This window comes from Caretta caretta, chromosome 3 (assembly GCF_965140235.1).
Source record: "Caretta caretta isolate rCarCar2 chromosome 3, rCarCar1.hap1, whole genome shotgun sequence".
In the NCBI taxonomy this organism is placed as follows: Eukaryota; Metazoa; Chordata; order Testudines; family Cheloniidae; genus Caretta; species Caretta caretta.
The window spans coordinates 37,240,285-37,253,227 of NC_134208.1; the positions used below are offsets into that span (position 1 = coordinate 37,240,285).

General features: G+C 40.5%; 1 protein-coding gene across 21 annotated transcripts in view; it reads left to right on the forward strand.

Annotated features, from left to right (window-relative positions):
• The window catches only part of MYT1L (myelin transcription factor 1 like), a 384,710-nt gene that overhangs the window by 63,020 nt on the left and 308,747 nt on the right, over nt 1-12,943 (forward strand). For 2 of the 21 annotated variants that reach the window (XM_048845392.2, XM_048845394.2), the window contains exon 2: nt 10,608-10,719. The exons of the other annotated variants lie outside the window; for them this stretch is intronic. The gene's annotated coding sequence lies outside the window, so the exon portion shown is untranslated. The remainder of the gene's footprint in view (nt 1-10,607; nt 10,720-12,943) is intronic. 21 annotated transcript variants of the gene reach the window in all.

A 12,943-nucleotide genomic window follows, 5' to 3' on the forward strand; every position in this document is an offset into this window, starting at 1 on the left:
CTGTCACTGCTGGTACATCCCTTGTGATACTCCGTGACAGTAAATATACCACATTTCCATCATCATGCCACTTCAGTGCCCTAGTCTTTCAACTGCACCATTCTCTCTAAAGCAGTGGTGCCCAAACTTTTCCTGTCACACTGCCCCTTGCCAGTAATGGAATCCGTCTGTGTCGTCCCCCCCCCCCCCCCCCGCCCCAACCCATTACTGCACTGTTGGCTCAGCAGAGGAGCTTTGGCTGAAGGCAGTGCTGGGGGTTGAACTAGGGGTGAGGGAGGAGCTGGCCTGGGGGTGGAGAGGGAATGAGGCAGAGGTGGAGTGGAGCTAGGCGGTGGAGTGGAGCTGGGGCTGGAGCAGGGGGTGGAATGGAGCTGTGGCTGGGGCCAGAGCTGGGTTGGGGGCAGAGCTGACCTGGGTGATGCTTGCTCCTTGACCCCTGGCCTGGGCCTCACCCATATGCCCCCCAGAACATTTGGGGACCACTGCCCTAACTCTAATAGTGAGAGCAAGTGTATCTTGGAATAGCTACATTGAAGATATAGGTTGGCACATCACACCTACCAATCACGTTTCCCCCTTGTTCCTGTGCAATTGTCTACTCTACCACTGGCCTGTTACTTCACTTGGTTCCATTATTTCAGAATTTCAGGTTCAAAGCTTGCCCCCTGTAAATTAGCCTGTCTACTACTCTTTACAGATTACAGAACTTTTTTGTTCCTATAAACTTGCCAGTAGCATCTATAAAACATGTCCCCTTTTTTAAATATTATTTTTTGTAAATCAAAGAAAATATATATGAATAAAATATGAATCAAAAATGAAATAAAAATAATTGCCTTAAGAAATAAGGAAGTACAGCTGTCCCTCACAAGCAGTGTAAAATGCGATTTAAGAAATCTTGAAGTGGTGTCTCTAAATAATTTAATCTATAATATGGAAAACATTTTTAATCCACCAAGGTTGAAATAGTTATACAGCTACGAGAGTATCCCCTGAGGGGAAAGAGTGGAAATGTCTTGGAAATTAATAAATCCTGTCAATTTTCTTGAAAATGTTGTTTCTAAATGTTAATGCCTATGAAAGGTCCTAGATGGGCAGCACCACACATGTAAATTCTCGTATATCTGCAGAATGGGTACATCAAGAAGAAAGGTAGGTAAGATTTTCCACACTGCCCTTTGGATACAAATCCACCCTGACATGGGAGGTCTGTCCACAGGGCTAGGTTGCTAGTGAATGCATTGACTGTTTGCAAATAAAGATTTTTAAAAGTGACTCAGTACGAGTCAGTAAATTCAATGACAATAACAATGGCAAAATAACTTAGCAAAATATTTCCCACACCATTTGATACTTTACAGTGGGCTACATCAATCCCAGACCTTGTGAGTGTTCACCAGAGGAGGGAAAGGAGCAACGATCTCTCTTGCAAGTGCCAAGGGAACAACTTCAGTTCTCACACTCAGGAGAGCACAGGACTTCTCTGTCATCACTACCAAGGGTACAAGGCATCCCAAAGAAGGGAGGCAGGCTGGGAAAGAGGCAGTGCCATGCCATTTCTGTCACTCACCCTCAGCGGGGGCAGCATTCAAAAGGATGGTGCTGATCATGCACTCCCCCTGCATGCTAGAGGACCTTGCGAGGGATTTTTGCTTGCTGATGCAAAATCTCTCACGGAATTCCTCCGCTGCTTGCAGGCTATAGTACAAAGCACAAAATGTGGTCTAATGTATAACATGGATTTTATGGCAGCAAACACTAGGATATGAACACTTATTACCTTAAGCAGGAGTTGCACCGATCTAAAATTGGTTAGAAATATTATTTTCCTGTCTGGAATATCTGAGTACTTTCAACACATACATTGGATGTAGAGGACACAATTTGGGCCGCCTGTAAACACGAAAGTCATCCCATGAAGTCAATGGGAATTGTGGCCCCTTCTGATGGGTCAGAATTTGGTTGGATGTGTCTGAAAATTTTGTCAGCTTTAAAAAGTTAGAGTTTCAGTATAAAATGGCAACATTGTAGTTGGCCTGTCTGTGGAAGCCAGTGCTAACAGGAGTGCAAATTAGTGCCATTTGTGATGGATGTTTTTAGTGATGTGTGCACAGCACTTTGCTGGGAACCAGACTGAGACTACCAAATCATTTTCCTTTCAGTAGGCCATTGAACAGTCATCAGATGCTAACAACATTTGATCGTTAGTGACCTGGTCTATGTTTGAATCAGTGACCTGGAGGAGATAGGCCTATTATTAATCCCCTGGGATGATCGTTCTCTGCAATTATAGTAAATTTTCAATTGTGATACATTGAGAAAATTCATTGTTGCATGACCATCAAACGCATACTTCCACTTACATAATGGCATATAATGATAGTGTCCTAGGTGTAATATGAAGCATCTACAAAGTTATACTAGCTGCCAAGAGTTCTTTTCTTAATACTTCTACTTCACTGGTTTCTATGTACACAGAAATACACACACCAATATCCTCTGCTAGATAGAATGAGACCTGCTCAAAAGTTACCAATTCTGTAACTGTCTCACCCTCTAGTGGCTTGTCTGCAAACAGAATGTGAGCCATACTTAAAGAGAGAGCTGTTTTTGGAGTAGTAAATTTGGACTTTTTGTTCCTTGTGTGTTTAGCTGGCAGCTGTGGTGTCTGTATGTCACATTGGTGCTTGAGTGATCTGAGCTCCTGTGAACCCCAGATGTTCTTCATTGCCCTTGATGGGGTGGGAAGGAGTATGTAGTATGCTGTCCATTGGGCAGGTTGCCAATTTCTACAACATATCATCTGTCCTGCTCAAAAGTTTATACATTTAAGCGTTGGAAAGGAGCAGGTTTACTATTATTGAACACACCAGAGATTCTCCTGGACAGGCCTGAGTTTTTGAATTAGGGCCATTAATTTTATTCCCCTGCAGCAAGTACAGTTATGATTAAGTGGCAACTGTATTGTCAATATAAAGTTGTGCCCAGGATTGCTAGACACTGTCTTATGTTTCTTTACTTCACTCAAGCTATGTTTTTTGTCACACTGATAAAAAGATGCTCTGCTTAATAAGAGGCACTACAGGTCTTACAAGGTAGCTGGGGACCTCAGAATAGCAACATGCAGGCAAAGGTAAGAAATCACATGTGCATTAAGCACTGACCCTTCAGCATCCCAGGCTCACTTTGGCATGCCCATGAAAATGTGTTCGAGTTTTTTTTCACCTACAATGAATTGCAGGAGTAATATTTAATAACTAACTGATGGTAGATAAAAATCAGGTAGCTAATATGCATGTAACTACTGACCTTTGCAGATAGAGTCCCATTTTGTGCAGCGGTAATTTTTGCTTGAAACGGAGAGGCTGTGCTGCAGCTGGTCTTAAATATGTCCCTACTGGCATAGGCAAAATTAGGGGTGGTATGATATAATTGAATGACTTTTATCCCATTGTTCACTCATGCATCTATTAGTGAGGTATTGTTTTCCTTTCAATGTTGTTAGAGTTGATTAGGTGAACGCATCTAGTAAGTCAGACCTCACATTTAAAGAGCATTGCCAAATTTTCTGGAGACCCCCACCTCCCAGATTTTGGCAGAAACTAACCTGAACCAAAGATCAGCAGATTCTCATAAGAACACCCAAATGTCACAATGCCACTTTCCTAGGAAATATGGTAGGTGAATAGATTTTTACACTCCCCTTTTACACTTTTGATCAATCAAGGCCATGTTTATTCTCTTTCTTTTCCTGCAATTAGCTCTAGAGATATTTAAGCAAGTAATCATCTAAACCTCTGAGTTCAGAAGAGGGAAAAAGATCCTGTAAGATTTTAAAATTAGGAACTGTATTCATATCAAGATCCTCACAAGTATTTCCATGCCCTCTGTTTTCACCCTGTCTTCCCCACCCGCCTTTCCACATCTCCTCCCCAGATAACACTGGGACAGTCGTTTGCACTAATCAGAGAAGCAGACAAGAGTTTCAAGTTTTCTGAAGGGAATTGTTCATAAAAGCCAGATTTTTGCTCTACTTCTATTGGGATTTACTGTCAGGAAGCAGTAGGGAAATGCTCATTAAAATGAAAAACTAGTTGTAGTAATTTAAAGCATATGCAAGAATTGCTGTGTATTGCAGAAGATAATGATGTTTGAAATATTAGCGTTAAAGCACTTGAGTCCTCACTATACTGTTGTCTCCCAAGTGTTGAGTTATGGCTGGAAAGAGGGTCTTGTGTAGCAGACACAAAAGAAATTATGTTCCTTTTAATTTGTTTTAGATAGATCTCTATCTTCTGAGAGCATTTTGGATATAACTAGCACAGATTAGGCTATGAAATGATTTACCATGTGTTTTGCTAATGCAGATCCTAACAGCTGTGAATAAAATGTGAATTTTCAAAAGCTGTAAATGGAACTGAAAAAAAAGCAGGGGTGGAAATGTGTCTCCTTCCAGAAAGAAATCCTGTTTAGAATATGGGAACTGGTCTCTGGTTTAGGAAAATTAGGGCACTAAAGGTGAGACAGCTGGCTTGTTACTAATAATAGTTGTGTTGTAACCAGAGCTTCCTTGATTCATTCAGGAATTTTCAGAAGCTGTGATGACATATTGTATCTATTTGCATCACAAATTCAATTTCAATATTCATACAAATAGAGCGATTACTCTGTCTCTGAAGAACTTGATTTGTCTTCCTGTCTGCATGCAGCAAAAAGCATTCACAGCTTAGCTTTCGGGATGCTGCACTGGAAGATTTTAATCGTTGATAAAGGAAGCACTCATTATGGAAAATGTGAAAGTGACTAGAATGGTTGTGGGCACAAAATTTCCTATTTGAGGTTGGAGCTCATTAGAAACGTTGTCCTTTAAGAGGTGACTGTAGCAGTAGGGTGTGTGGGGTGATTTTGACTGACAGGATTCACTCACCCCAGTTAATCAAACTATATCAGCCAGGCGAAGAGGAAGAGAGGAAAGGCAAAGGAGCAAGTCACTGGTGTGGGTCACTGGCTCTGGGATGCAGAGCTACACTGGCAGCTTTGGTGCAGAGGTGACACAAGATAAGTGGCAAGTTCAGGAGGTGGGGGATCTTGCAGGAGAAAGGGAGGCCTGCAGCAGCAGCAGAGTCAGACACCTTAGAGAAAAAAGAGGGGGCCTGAATCAGACAAATGTGCCTGAAGAGGAGGGAGGCGGAGGGGGGGAGAGAGAAACATACACAGAGGCTCTGGAGGAGAGACAGTTCATTGAAAAGGGAGACACAGAGGGCAAGGGCCTGAAGGAGAAAGAAAGGGGGTGGGAAGGACAGCAGCAGAGAGGAAGGGGGAGGTGTGCTTGTTACTGAGCAAGAAGACAGAAGGTTCATCAGAACCAAAAGGAATGATATAGAGCCAGAGACATTTTATCTGATGATGCCTCAGATTTAAATTCATTTATTAATTTTGGGGGGGAGGGGAGTTCCCACATTCTACAATTCTCCTTAAGCAGCATTTTAGGAGCTCTCATGTATTTGCAAAACCTCAGGACCATTTTTTTAAAAATATCCACTGAATGTTTGTCAGCACAGATTCCCACACTCTGTGCTATCCTAGTACCTGATGTGGTAAAGTTCAGTAAGATCATGTAGCTCTAGAGTCTGGTTTTATCCACTATAATGTTTTGTAACTTGTATTTATTTTTATTCGTGTGAATGCTTATATTTTCAACATGCTGTACGCTAGCTCAGTATTATTACTGTAACCTCTGTCCTCCTCCTCCTCCTCCCACCCTCTTTTTGTTGTGGTATTATCCCCTTTACCACATAGGACCAGATGCTCCAAAGAGTTTAGCATCCAGGGCCATTTCATTTCAGCCCCTAAATGAAATGATCATTGATGTCTGTGTTCTTTTGAACCTTTGGCTCATCATGTCTACATTAGATTGTAAGAGCTTAGAGGTCAGGATCTTGTTGTGACGTTCCCCTCTGATGTTGTCTGGACCGGTGATCTGCTAGGTCATTCCAATCCCTGACTCTGGGAGCCAGCCTTACCCTGCTCTGCTGTGAGAACCCCTGCTCCTGAGCTGTTCACGCACAGCCTCTGGCCTGTAAGCTGCTCCTTGGATTCTGCAACCAAATTACACTAGTCAATATCTCCGGTTGCAGACACAACCCTAGGAACCTCTGTCCAGTTATGCTGGATGCTGCAAGCTTTTATGAGTTCATCAGTTTAACAAAGAAATTGATATGTATCAGGCTTGTTATCCCAAGGGTAGTTTCTGACACGCTTCAAACCAAATGCACTGCTTCAGGTAGAATAAACAAACAAATCTATTAACTACAAAGATAGATTTTAAGTGATTATAAGCCAAAGCATAACAAGTCAGATTTGGTCAAATGAAATAAAAGCAAAATTCATTCTAAGCTGTGTGACTGCTTGGTGACTTACTTTGTTCAGTGGTGTTCTGAAACCACTTAAATCTTACTTTTTATACTTAATAAAATCACTAAAAAGAAAAGGAGGACTTGTGGCACCTTAGAGACTAAGGTGCCACAAGTCCTCCTTTTCTTTTTGCAGATACAGACTAACATGGCTGCTACTCTGAAATAAAATCACTGTTGTTTATTAATAAACCCAGAGTAAGTGATTAATACCTTGGGGAACAAACAGCTGTGCATATCTCTCTGTCACTGTTATAGAGGGTGGACAATTTATGAATTTACCCTGTATAAGCTTTATGGATTTATTTGGGGTTTGCATCCCACTGGGAACTGGGTGTCTGGGTGCTGGAGACAAGTAACCTGCTGAGCTGTTCAGTTAAGTCTGCAACTTTGGGGGTGTGGACCAGTCTGTGTTGCAACAGGCTAGAGTGTCTGGCTCAACAAGACAGGGTTCTGGAATTCCCAAGCTGTCAGGGAAAACGGGCTCAGAAGTAATTTCAGCACCATCAGGTGACAGTCCCAAGGGGATCTCTGTGACCGAACCTGTCACAAGCTGATCTTAACACTTTCAGTGCCCTTACAAACTTAGATGCTTCTCACCACAGGCTGGCTGGTTGCTCTTCAGCCAGGCTCTCCCCTTTGATCAGTGCTTCAGTTGCTTGGTGTGGTGTCTGTAGAGGTAGGTGGAAGAGAGAGGAAGAGCATGGCAAAGTCTCTCCCTTTTATCACATTCTTTCTTCCCTCCAGGCTTTGCCCTCCCCTTCCCTCCCCACCCCCCGCTTTAGAGTCAGGTGAGCATTACCTCATCCCAGTCCCAAACTGACCAAAGGAAGGGGAGTGACTCACTTGAGAGTCCAACAGATCCTTTGTTGTTGCCTAGGCCAGTTTCCTTTATTCCTGTGAGGCTGGGCTGAGTTTATCCCATACATGCCCTGATGAGGTGTGAACTGCCTCTCTGCTCTTGGAGAGTTTTTTCCTGGGCTTGCTTTAAGCCATGAGGACACATTTTCAGCCTCATAACTATATACATGAAACCTATAACATTACTATAACATTTCTGTAACGATTACTATAATATCACTATAACAACAATGCTCAGTGCATCATAAGCCTCCCAAAGACAGCCAACATGACAAACTTTGCATTAGATATAATCATATTATAAGGATGAACATGGGGGTGCTGGTTGTTCCCCTGAGGTACAGAACATCACAACTGTCATCTTAATTGTTTTATGAGGACCCTAGCTAACTTCTGAGTGCTGTTTAAAGGTAGCAACACTTAAAACGTTTCCTGTGTGTAACTTGGAAAACAGAACAGCCAGATCTTGTGACACCACTGTTGTTTCTAGGTTTTGCTGTTGCTAAATTCAAAGCAGACTTTGCTACTTGCTACAAAAATATTGAGACTCCCTTATTTTTCAAGCAATTGAAATACCATAGATAATTTTAAGGCCTGGCTTGACAAAGCCCTGGCTGGGATGATTTAGTTGGGGTTGGTCCTGCTTTGAGCAGGGGGTTGGACTAGATGACCTCCTGAGATCTCTTCCAACCATAATCTTCAATGATTCTATGATTGTATGAATAGTCATGTGCTATGGGCTCCTGATAAGCATTCATTAACGTAGTGAAAATTTTGCTTACACATTGCCAGAAGACTGTACCTAGGTCACTTAACCTGCTTGACTACACTGATAACTTAAGCCAAATTTTCAAAATGGCCTCAGCAATGCCTCTAACCTTTCACCTGAAATCGTTTGCTCAAGATGTTGAGTCCGATAGTATATATTTGTAGTGCACCCAGTTCTCTCACTGCTCTCAACAGGAGTGCAAAACTAGATGTCACTTTTGAAAACAGCCTTTGCAATTTTACAGAATTTCAGCTTCTGTAAATTTATATTTTACAGTTATTATGTAAAAAGTATGGAGAGAGACATTTATTTTATTTTCCAAAATATACAGATTTTACCATATAATTTGATGTGTTTTAAACTATATGTAATTTAAATAGCATCCAGGATGAATTTTCTGTTGTTCTGTTTGGGTCAAATCTATCACTGTCTTCTTAACTGAGGCAGAGCTCCCACTGGCTACAAGATACCGGAGACAGAGTAAAGTCTTCAGGTTGCTGGCCTTGATGGGTTGTTTGTTATTCCTTTACTCCACATACAGCTTGAAATAAGTGATGTGACACAGCAGCTGCTACAGCATCAGAGCGCCCTTCTGCATAGTGGGAGTCAGGGTCAGGGAAACATGGCTCTGGCAAGGGAGGCATGCAAACCTGCTCTAACTCAGCCCAGATCTAGTCCCCGAGTTTCTATCCTGCCTCCCAAGAGGCATCCATATGTTACGTACACAATCAATTCCAGTTTGAGATAGGTGTGGATAGGGCCTGATCCTGGGAAATACTGAGCACCACCACAAGCATTAAGGCAATGAGAGTAGACGTACTCCATCTTCAGACTAGCTGAGGGTAAGCCGTAAGAAGAGTTAGGCAGTTTACAGTACCTAAGGGTTTGATTTAGGGCTGTCAAATTATTTGAAAAAAAAATCACAATTAAAAAAATATTAAATTAAAAAAAGTCATAATCGCAGGTTTAGTTGCACTGTTAAACAATAATAGAATGCCAATTTAAATGACAACATGGAATACAAAATGCACAGTGCTCACTTCATATTATTTTTACATATTTTATTTTATTACAAATATTTGCACTGTAGAAAGATAAACAAAAGGGTATTTTTCAATTCACCTCATACAAGCACTGTAGTGCAATCTCTTTATCATGAAAGTGCAACTTACAAATGTAGAATTTTTTTTTTTACATACCTACACTGAAAAACAAAACAAATGTAAAACTTTAGAGCCTACAAGTCCACTCAGTCCTACTTCTTGTTCAGCCAATCACTAAGACAAACAAGTTTGTTTACATATACGGGACATGATGCTGCCCACTTATTTACAATGTCACCTGAAAGTGAGAACAGGCGCTCATATGGCACTGTTGTAATATTAAATGAGCACTGTACGCTTTGTATTTTGTGCTGTAATTGAAATCAACGTATTGGAAAATGTAGGAAAAAAGATCCAAAATATTTATAATAAATTTAAATTAGTATTCTATTATTGTTTAATAGTGTGACTAAAACTGCAATTAATCATGACTTTTTTTTTAATCTAGTTAATTTGTTTTGCATTAATCACTTGAGTTAACTGCGATTAATTGACAACCCTAGTTTGGTTGGATCCACTCCATGCAGGGATAGTGGAATGCCAGCCCTGTTGAAGCCATTTACAATAAACCACATGACTTGAACAGAGGAACATTAGAAGTTTCTACATTTTAAAGTACCCTGGAATTTTAAATGTAGGCCCAAATATTTTATGAGACAAAACAGATCTCTAAAACAAAGACAAAATATCTCCTTGTCTTTTGGGGGAAATTACTCCAAATGTAATAAGAATTAAATGTGATTTTCGAATTTAACAAGTGAGTTTAAAAAATAAAAAGGGATTTCTTACTTGCAACTACCGTACAAGCCTAAAAAATTTTGGAAGCTCTAAACAGGATCATTTTGTCAGGGAGATGGGGGGGGGGAATGGGACACCCTTAATTACAGTGAAATACTGGGAGAATTTTCAGGAAAGAGACAGTGAGGGAAAATGATGCACCTTTTGCTTAAAAAAAAAAAGAAAAAATGTAAGAGACTGGCCTTCCTAAAAGGGCATGGTTGGCATGTGCATATGAGATATATTCTCTAGGGCTGGATCAGTCAGTGATACTCTTTGACCATGAATGATTCACTCTCATTTGGTCCTTCCTTCTTGTTTCCCACCGTACCCTCCCAATGTCTGCTTCTCTCTCAGGGTTCCATCTCTCTGTTTGCTTATGGTTACAGTGCAAGAATATATTTTGGGCCTCTGTTAGTGCGTATGAGAATAATATTAAATTAAAAAAAGGAGCCTAAACTCAGCCCCTTTGAGACAGGGGGACTAGCACTTGAATAATATGAATGGGTAGGTTGAAAAGTACCTACGGTCGTGTCTTGTCGTTTGTAGGGCTGCTGTTAGATTGCGTGATTTCTCAGGACATCTCATATCAGCTTGCATTAACGCAGGCTCCGTTATGCATGTGGATGAGGTGACTGCATGATAACACCACAAGTAATGCAGATCACGACTGTATGTTCACAGGATATCACCTCTTCTTCCTGTAAGAATACGAACACACAGAGCGCTCAAGAGGGATTTACACAGGAACTTTTTCTCAAGCACATAACAATATACAAATATCTCAGGATCAAAGGTAAGTCAAAGAAAAATGGCATTGAGTAGAATAAGTCAGCTCAGCTTGCAGTCTAACTCTATGACAGACCCACAGGCAACTTCAGAGCTGTCAGCTTCACTGCCTATGGAGCCCAACAAGGAGCCAGATGCAGCTGCTGGAAGAGTATTTTTCACCGCTTGGCATCTGGGTTCTGTGATGGCCTTGTGTGTCATGTGTCCAAGCAGGAGCTCTTACTCTGTTGCGGAAGATGGACACAAAGGAAATTAGGATTTTCCTGTATTAATAGTGATCAACATTCATTTGCCAATTTATTTTTAAAGTCAGGTTCTACCTGCCAATATTAAACAACAGCTAAAATATTGTAAGAAAAACAAACCAGCAGCTTTGCTTCAGTAAGAACACACCTTTAAATAGTGTTTGTTTTTGGATTCTCACAGTCAGTGATTTTCTGAGCAAAGTGAGATTGTGTGTGTGTGTGAGGGGTTAGCACAACATGTAGGAAATTACACGGATGATATCTTTGTATGCATCCATGCATAGCTGCAGTCTAGGCATAAAGTTTATTCACTCGCCTTCTACCATGATGATTGATGTTACTGGTGCTAATAAAAAATACACCTAAATGCTTTCACTTGGCCATTAAATCCCTGAGCATCACACTTAAAATGTACCCCTGCAATGCTTAGGTAGTTGATAAACTGAAATACTGTGATGCTATTATAACTAGAAATTGAGGTGATCTAATTCTTCTTTAACCCCCCGTTTCTTTCAAATCACAAAATTAACTAACATAAATAAACAAATTCCAGTTTTTAATTTCACAGTTTTTCTCAATCTTCCATACACTGGGAATATCTTAGTGGTTTTCCAACAATCAGAAAACTACTGATCGATCATTACTTACATGAGATGCTGAACTAGAGTTACTAAGCCCTATTGACTAGTTAGCCTGAAATTAATACTACATTGTAATGGGAAAACAAAGAAAAATGTATCTGGTTTTTGAGTATCATCTCAGGCAAAGTAAAAATAATGGCTAGACTCGCTATGGTGACAGGTTGTTTGCTTGGTTGGTTTTTGATTTTTAACTCAGAAAGACACTAATTTATGGGGCTACATTTTTTAAAAAAACCATGGCCTCTAATTTGAGGAGAAATCCTGAAATCCATATTCTGACCCAATTTCCTTTGAAGCCAGTGTAATCCAGGGCCTGAGTAAAGATGACTGGGCTTAACCTTTGTGCATACAGTCATTTGCAGGTGCAACAGAACACTATGGTGGACAGCCATTACTCAGGCTTATGAGCACTTATTCACATGAGTAGCCCACTTCAAATCAATAGGACTACTCAGGTTGAGAATGTGCTCACCAACAACAGGTGAAATTCACTCCTGAGCAGAGGGCTAGCAGAAGACCAATGCCTCACTTAAGTCCCACATAAGCCTTTAAATTGCACATGTGAATGCTGTTTAGACAAGAAAACCTGTAATTTGAGCAAGAAAATTTGTCACTTATAATCAAAAATTACCGTGTGTGTGCAGAATAGCTTCCTCAGACGGAGAGGGTCCTTTGAAGAAATTGCCCATCTAATCCCATTTGTTTCCAGAAGCTGGCTTCATAAATTTGATTTATTTTCTATGAAAATAAGGTATGATTACTTTATTTTGCTGACTCCTGAGTGATTGGAGAAGCACTTATCACATTTCAAAAGGAATTAATACACTACTTCAATAGTTTTTTCTAATTCAGTTTTTTTAAGTCTTTAAACATGGACAACCTTCAAAATGTAAAGTATCAGCCCTTTACTCTAAAATAGCTACAGAGGAGGAGAAAAAAATCAGTGGCTAAAGTGGCACTGGCAAGATATATTTCATAACGTTCCTCCTTATTTATGAACACATCAGAAATTGAGAGCTGTCTTCATTCCGAAAGGTTTTTCAGATGCTGGTTTCCTTTGGTAGGTTTGCTATAATTTCTGGATAACCCACACTGTTCTGTGGATTTATATATTTAAGGATTGTTGGATTGGGAGGTAAATAGGGAAGAGAACTAAAACATTTGTTTGGGGGCTGCGGGGGAGGGAGGAATGTAATGAAATAATTACATGAATTTTACAAATGAGTAGAAAACAGGTCTGGAAACAGAGATCCTGGGTGGAATCCTCGCTCCACTGAAATAAGTCTAGTTCAGTTCCCTGTCTGGAGCTAGTTTTTCATGTAGGTTAGTGCTACAGATATTTGAT